Source organism: Mustelus asterias, unplaced genomic scaffold (assembly GCF_964213995.1).
Source record: "Mustelus asterias unplaced genomic scaffold, sMusAst1.hap1.1 HAP1_SCAFFOLD_153, whole genome shotgun sequence".
Taxonomy (NCBI): Eukaryota; Metazoa; Chordata; class Chondrichthyes; order Carcharhiniformes; family Triakidae; genus Mustelus; species Mustelus asterias.
In genome coordinates this window covers 582,784-590,366 of record NW_027590174.1, presented here as the reverse complement: position 1 = coordinate 590,366, position 7,583 = coordinate 582,784, and positions in this window count along the sequence as shown.

Below are 7,583 nucleotides of genomic sequence, written 5' to 3'. Positions count from 1 at the left end.
ACAGTCAATGAGGAGTGACCCACAGTCAATGAGGAGTTCTCCACCAACCATGAGGAGAGCCCCACCATCAATGTGTAGTGGCCCTCTCAATGCGGAGTGCCCCCCGTCAATGAGGAGTACCCCCTTTCAATTAGGAGTGCCGCTTGTTAGTTAGGAGCTCTCACTGTCAGTTAGGAGTACCCCCTGTCAATGAGGAGTGCCCCCTGTCAAAGAGGAGTGCCCACTGTCAATGAGGAGTGCCCCCTGTCAATGCGGAGTGCCCCCTGTCAAGGAGGAGTGCCCACTGTCAATGATGAGTGCCCCCTGTCAATGAGGAGTGCCGCCTGTCAATTTGGAGTGCTCCCTGTCATTTTGGTGTGCCCCCTGCCAGTTCGGAGTGACGCTGCCAATTAGGAGTGCCCCCTGTCAATTTGGAGTTCCTTCTTTCAATTTGGTGTGCCCCCTGTCAAATTGGATTACCCCCTGTCAATTAGCAGTGCCCCCTGGCAATTAGTAGTGCGCCCTGCCAATTAGTAGTGCACGCTGCCAATTAGGAGTGGCTCCTGTCCTTGAGAGTCCACCATGTCAATCGGAGTACACCCTGTGAATTGGAGTGCCCCCTGCCCATTGGAGTGCCCCCTGTCAATTGGAGTGCCGCCTGTCTATTGGAGTGCCCCCTGTCAATGAGGAGTGCCCCATGTCAATGAGGAGTGCCCCCTGTCAATGAGGAGTGCCCCTGTCAATGAAGTGCGCCCCCTTTCAATGACGTGTGCCGCCTGTCAATTAGGAGTACCCCTGTCAATTAGGTCTGCCCTCTGTCAATTCGCATTGCTTATCAATGAGGAGTGGCACCTATCAATTTTGAGTGACCCCTTTCAATTAGGAGAGCCCCCTGTCAATGCGGACTTCACCCTGTCAATGAGGATTGCCCCACCATCAATGAAGTGTGCCACCCTGTGAATGAGTAGTGCCCCCCCATGACGATTGCCCCAACGTCAATGAGGAGTGTCCCCCCGTCAATGAGGAGTGCCCCACCGTCAATGAGGAGTAGCCCCTGTCAATGAGGAGTGTCCCTTGTCAATGAGGATTGCCCCTTGTCAATGATGATTGCCCCCTGTCAATGAGGAGTGCCCCCTGCCAATGACGAGTGCCACATGTGAATGAGGAGTGCCCCCTTTCAATGGGGACAGTCCCCTGTCAATGAGGAGCTCCCCGTGTCAATCAGGAGTCCCCCACCCCCCCGTTAATGAAGAGTGCCCCACCGTCAATGAAGAGTGCCCTCCCGTCAATGGGGGGTGCCCCCCCCCCCCGGTCAATCCCCCCCGTCAATGGGGAGAACCCCCTGTCTGTGTGGAGTGCCCCATATCACCTCGGAGGAACCCCTTTCAATTAGGAGTGACCCCCTGTCAATGAGGAGTGGCCCTGTCAATGAGGAGTGCACCCTTTCAATCTGGAGTGCCCCTTATCAATTACGTGCTCCCCATGTCAATTAGGAGTACCCCATGTCAATGAGGAGTGCCCCCTGTTAATAGGGAGTGCCCCCTGTCAATTAGGAGTGCCCCTTATCAATTACGAGCTCCCCATGTCAATTAGGAGTGCCCCTTAACAATTAGCAGTTCCCCATGTCATTGAGGAATGCCCCCTGTCAATTAGGATGCCCCTGTCAAGGAGATCCACTTGTCAATGAGGAGAGCGCCCGCGTCAATGCGGACTGCCCAACCATCAATGAGGAGTGCCCGATGTCAATTAAGAATGCCCCCTGTCATTTAGCAGTGCCCCATGTCAATTAGGAGTGCCCTATGTCAATTAGGAGTGCCCCCTGTCAAATAGGAGTGCACCCACTCAATGAGGAGTGCCCCCTGTCAATTAGCAGTGCCCGCTGTCAATTAGGAGTTCCCCATGTCAATTGGAGTGCACCCTGTCAATTGGATTGCCCCGTGTCGATTGGAGTGCCACCTGTCAATGCGGAGTGCCCCCAGTCAATTAGGAGTTCCCCCTGTCAATATTGAGTGCCCCCTGTCAATGAGGAGTGCCCCCTGTCAATGAGGAGTGCCCCCTGTCAATGAGCAGTGCCCCCTGTCAATGAGGAGTGCACCCGATTAATGAGGAGTGCCCCTGTTGATGAGGAGTGCCCCTGTCAATGAAGAGCGCCCAATGTTAATTAGTTCTTCCCCCTTGTCAATTAGTATAGCGCTTTGTCAATTAGGAGCTCCCCCTGTCAATTAGGGTGGCCCCAGTAAATTAGGAGTGACCCCTGTCATTGACGACTTCACCCTGTCAATGACGAGTGCCTTCCCGTCAATGAGGAGCCCCACCGTCAATGAAGATCGCCCCCTGTCAATGATGAGTGCCCCCTGTCAGTGAGAAGTGTCCCATGTGAAGGAGGAGTGCCCCCTTTCAAAGAGGAGTTCCCCGTGTCAATGAGGAGTGCTCACCCCCGTCAATGCGGAGTGCCCCACCGTCAATGAAGAGTGCCCCCCCGTTAATGAGGAGTGCCCCCACCGTCAATGGGGAGTGCACCCTGTCAATGAGGAGTGCCCTCTGTCACCTTGGAGTGATCCCTGTCAATTCGGAGTGTCCCCCCGTTAATGAGGAGTGCCCCCACCGTCAATGGGGAGTGGCCCCTGTCAATGAGGAGCGCCCCCTGTCAATGCGCAGTGTCCGCTGTCCATGCGGAGTGGCCCTGTGAATATGGAGTGTCCCCTGTCAAAGAGGAGTGCCCCCCCCTTTCAATTAGGAGTGCCCCTTATCAATTACGAGCTCCCCATGTCAATTAGGAGTGCCCCATGTCAAGTAGGAGTGCCCCATGTCAATTCGGAGTGCCCCCTGTCAATTAGGAGTGCCCCATGTCAATTAGGAGTGCCCCCTGACAATTAGCAGTTCCCTATGTAAATTAGGAACGTCCCCTGTCAATTAGGAGGCCCCAGTCAATGAGGAGTTCCACTTGTCAATGAGGAGAGCGCCCGCGTCAATGAGGACTGCCCAACCATCAATGAGGAGTGTCCCATGTCAATGAGAAGTGCCCCTTGTCAATGAGGTGTGCCCGCTGTCAATGAGGAGTAGCACTGGCAATTAGGCATCCCCCCTGTCAATAAGGAGTGCCCCCCCCCTTTCAATTAGGAGTGCCCCTATTCAAGTACGAGTTCCCCATGTCAATTAGGAGGGCCCCATATCAAGTAGGAGTGCCCCACGTCAAGTAGGATTGCCCCCTGTCAGTGAGGAGGGCCCCATGTGAAAGAGGAGTGCCCTCTTTCAATGAGGACAGCCCCCTGTCAATGAGGAGTTCCCCCTGTCAATGAGGAGTGCCCCCACCCCTTTCAATGTTGAGTGCCCCACCGTCAATGAAGAGTGCCCCGCCGTCAATGAGGAGCCCCACCGTTAAATGGGAGTGCCTCCTGTCAATGAGGAGAGCCCCCTGTCACCTTGGAGTGATCCCTGTCAATTAGGAGTGACCACCTGTCATTTAGGAGTCACCCCCTGTCAATTTGGAGTGCCCCCTGTCAATGAGGAGTTCCCCCTGCTAATGAGGAGCACCCCCTGTCAATGAAGAGTGCCCCCTTTCAATGAGGAGTGCCAACTGTCCATAAGAATTCGCCCCTGACAATTACAAGTCTCTCCTGTCAATGAGGAGCGCCTCCTTTCATATAGAAGTGTCCCATGTCAGTTAGGAACTCCCTCTATCAATGAGGAGCGGCCTCAGTAAACTCGGAGTGCCACCTGTCAATTAGGACGGCCCTTTTAATGAGGAGATCCCCCTGTCAATGAGGAGTGCTTCACCATCAATGAGGACTGAACCCTAGTCAATGAGGAATGCACCCTTTCAATTACGAGTGCCCACCTTTCAATGAGGAGTGTCTACTGTCAATTTGGACTGCCCCCTATCAATGTGGAGTGCCCCCTGTCAATGAGCAGTTACCCCTATCGATGAGGAGTGCCCCCTCTCAATTAGGAGTATCCCACCGTCAATGAGGAGTGCCGCACCATCCATGAGGAGAGACCCACCATCAATGAGGAATGGCCCTGTCAATGCGGAGTGCGCCCCCCCTCCCCCCACCCGTTAATGAGGAGTACACCCTTGCAATTAGGAGTGCCGCTTGTCAGTTCGGATCGTCCACTGTCAGTTAGGAGTACCGCCAGTGAATTAGGAGTGCTCCCTGTCATCTTGGAGTACCCGCTGCCAATTCGGAGTGAAGCTGGAAATTAGAAGTGCACCCTGTCAATTTGGAGTTCTCCCTGTCAAAATGGTGTGCCCCTGTCAAATTGGAGTGTCCCCTGCCAATTGGTAGCGGCCACTGCCAATTCAGAGTGGCCGCTGTCAATTAGGAGTCCCCCATGTCAATTGGAGTGCGCCCTGTCGATTGGCGTGCCCCCTGTCTATTGGAGTGCCCCCTGTCAACTGGAGTGCCCCCTGTCAATTGGAGAGTCCCTTGTCAATTGGAATGCGCTCTGTCAATCGGAGTACACCCTGTCAATTGGAGTACACCCTGTCGATTGGAGTGCCCCCTCTCAATTGGAGTGCCCGCTGTCAATTGCAGTGCACCCTGTCAATTGAAGTGCCCACTGTCTATTGCAGTGCCCCCTGTCAAGGAGTAGTGACCCCTGCCAATGAGGAGTGACCACTGTCAATGAGAAGTGCCCCCTGTCAATGAGGAGTGCCCCCTGTAAATGAGGTATGCCCCCTGTCAATGAAGTGTGCCACCTGTCAATCAGGAGTGACCCCTGTCAATTAGGTCAGCCCTCTGTCAATTAGGATTGCGCTTTGTCAATTAGGAGTGGCGCCTATCAATTTGGAGTGACCCCTGTCAATTAGGAGAGCCCCCTGTCAATGAGGACTTCACCCTGTCAATGAGGATTGCCCCTCCGTCAATGAAGTGTGCCACCCTGTGAATGAGTAGTGCTCCCCCCCCCCCGTCAATGACGATTCCACCCACGTCAATGAGGAGTGCCCCTACCGTCAATGAGGAGTGCCCCCCCCCGTCAATGACGAGTGCCCCAAGGTCAATGAGAAGTGCCCCCTGTCAATGAGGATTGCCACTTGTAAATGAGGATTGCCGCTTGTCAATGAGGATTGCCCCCAGTCAATGAGGATTGCCCGCTCTAAATGAGAAGTGCCCCAATTCAATGAGGAGTGTCCACTGTCAATTAGGACTGCCCCCTGTCAATGACGAGTGCCCCCTTTCCATGAGGAGTGCCCCCTGTCAATGAGGAGTGCCCACAGTCCATAAGGTTGCCTCCTGTCAAGGACAAGTCTCCCCTGTTAATTAGGAGTGCCCCGTTTCATATAGGAGTGTGCCTTGGCAGTTCGTAGCTCCCCTTGTCATTTAAGAGTGACCCCAGTAAGTCTGGAGTGCCCCCTGTCGATTAGGACGCCCCTTTCAATGAGGAATTCCCCTTGTGAATGAGGAGTTGCCCCTCATCCATCCCCCGTCAATGAAGAGTGCCCCACCATCAATGAGGAGTACCCCCTATCAATTAGCAGTGCCCACTGGCAATTAGTGCTGTCCTTTGCCAATTATTAGTGCCCGCTGCCAATTAGGAGTTGTCAGTTAGGAGCTCCCACTGTCAGTTAGCAGTGCCCGCTGTCAATTCGCAGTGCCCCCTGTCAATTAGGAATGCACCCCGTCAATGAGGAGTGCCTGCCCCCAATTAAGAGTGACCCCTGTCAATTTGGAGTCCCCCATGTCAATTGGAGTGCAGCCTGTCAATGAGCAGTGTCGCCTGTCAATGAGGAGTACCCACTGTCAATGAGGAGTTCCGACTGTCAATTCGTTCTGCCCCCTGTCAATTAGGATAGCGCCTTGTCAATTTGGAGCTCGCCCTGTCAAGTCGGAGTGGCCCCTATCAATTAGGAGTGCCCCCTGTCAATTAGGTCTGCCCTTTGTCAATTAGGATTGCGCCTTGTAAATTATGAGTGGCCCCTATCAATTAGGAGTGGCCCCTGTCGATTAGGAGAGCCCCCAGTCAATGAGGACTTCACCCTGTCAATGAGGATTCCCCACACGTCAATGAGGAGTGCCCCACCGGCAGTGAGGAGTGCCCTGCCATCCATGAGGAGGACCCCACCATCAATGTGGAGTGCCCCCTGTCAATAAGGAGTAGCCCCCGTCAACTGGGAGCGACCCCTATCAATTAGGAGTGCCACCCTGTCAATTGGGAGAGCCCCCCGTCAATTAGGGGTGTCCACTGTCAATTAGGGGTGTCCCCTCTCAAAGACGAGTGCGCTCTGTCAATTAGGAGTGCCCCCTGTCATTAGGAGACCCCTGTCAATGAGGAGTTCCCCTTGTCAATGTGGAGAGCCTCGCCGTCAATGAGGAGTGGCCCTGTCAATGAGGAGAGCCTGTTGTCAGTGAGGAGTGCCCCCTGTCAGTGAGGAGTGCCCCATGTCAATTAGGAGTGCCCCTGGACAATTAGCAGTGCCCCCTCGTCAATTAGAGTGCCCCCTGTCCATGAGGACCCCCCCTTGTCAATGAGAATTGAACCCTGTAAATGAGGCGTGGCCCCTGTCAATGAGGACTACCCACAGTCATTTAGCTTTTCCCCCTGTTAATTAGGATAGTGCCTTGTCAATTAGGAGCTCCCCCTGTCAAGTCGGAGTGGCACCTATCAATTAGGAGTGACCTCTGTCAATTAGGAGAGCGCCCTGTCAGTGAAAACTTCACCCTGTCAATGAGGATTGCCCCACCGTCAATGAGGGGTGCCCCCCCCCCCCCCCAACGTGAATGAGTAGAGCCCGCTTTGTCAATGAGGATTCCCCCCACGTCAATGAGGCGTGCCCCCCCGTCAATGAGGCGTGCCCCACCGTTAATGAGGAGAGCCCGAACATCAATGCGGTGTGCCCCCCCATGTCAATGAGGGGTGTCCACTGTCAATGAGGAGTGGCCCTGTCAGTTAGCAGTGCCACCTTGTCAATGCGGAGTGCCCCCTGTCAATGAGGAATGCACCCTGTCAATGAGGAGTGCCCCCTGTCGATTAGGAGTACCCCTGTCAATTAGGAGTGCCCCCTGTCAATTTAGAGTACCCCCTTACAATTTGGAGTGCCGCTTGTCAGTTCGGAGCTCCCAATGTCAGTAAGGAGTGCCCCGTGTCAATTACGAGTGCCCCCTGTCAATTAGGAGGGCTGCCTGTCGTTTTGGAGTCCCCCCAGCCAATTCGGAGTGACGCTGCCGATTAGGAGTGCCCCCTGTTAAATTAGAGTACCCTCTGTCAATTAGCAGTGCCCCCTGGCAATTAGGAGTGGCCCCCGTCAATTAGTGGTGTCCACTGTCAATTAAGAGTGCCGCTGTAAAAGACGAGTGCGCCCTGTCAATTCAGAGTGCCCCCTGTCAATTAGGAGACCCCTGTCAATGAGGAGTTTCCCTTGTCAATGTGGAGAGCCTCGCCGTCAATGAGGAGTGCGCCCTATCAATGAGAAGTGCCCCCTGTCAATGAGGAGTGGCCCTGTCATTGACGAGTGCCCCCTGTCAACGAGCAGAGCCCCCTGTCAATGAGGAGTGCCCCCTGTCAATGAGGATTGCCCCATGTCAATTAGGAGTGCCCCTTGACAATTAGCAGTGCCCCATGTCAATTAGGATAGCCCCCTGTCAATGTGGAATTCCCCTTGTGAA